Source organism: Arachis duranensis, unplaced genomic scaffold, assembly GCF_000817695.3.
Source record: "Arachis duranensis cultivar V14167 unplaced genomic scaffold, aradu.V14167.gnm2.J7QH unplaced_Scaffold_165934, whole genome shotgun sequence".
Lineage (NCBI taxonomy): Eukaryota > Viridiplantae > Streptophyta > Magnoliopsida > Fabales > Fabaceae > Arachis > Arachis duranensis.
Window position 1 is genome coordinate 1,748,677 of NW_026264258.1, and position 229 is coordinate 1,748,905.

Here is a 229-nt window from a genome sequence, read left to right on the forward strand (position 1 = left end):
ACCTAGTATATTTTTGTTAATTTTCAAAATATAATTAGTAAATTAAGTTTTTAGAACGATTTTAGACGCAGACGCCCATTTGAGGACTACTCTAAGATTCTGTTTGTGTCAAGTTCCAAATATTATCGACAGCAATCCTATTTTACTTGCAATTTAAAAAATTTTTCCTAACACATTTTATAAAAAAATTTATCGGAAATATAGAAAAAAGAAAAGAAAAAAAAAACCA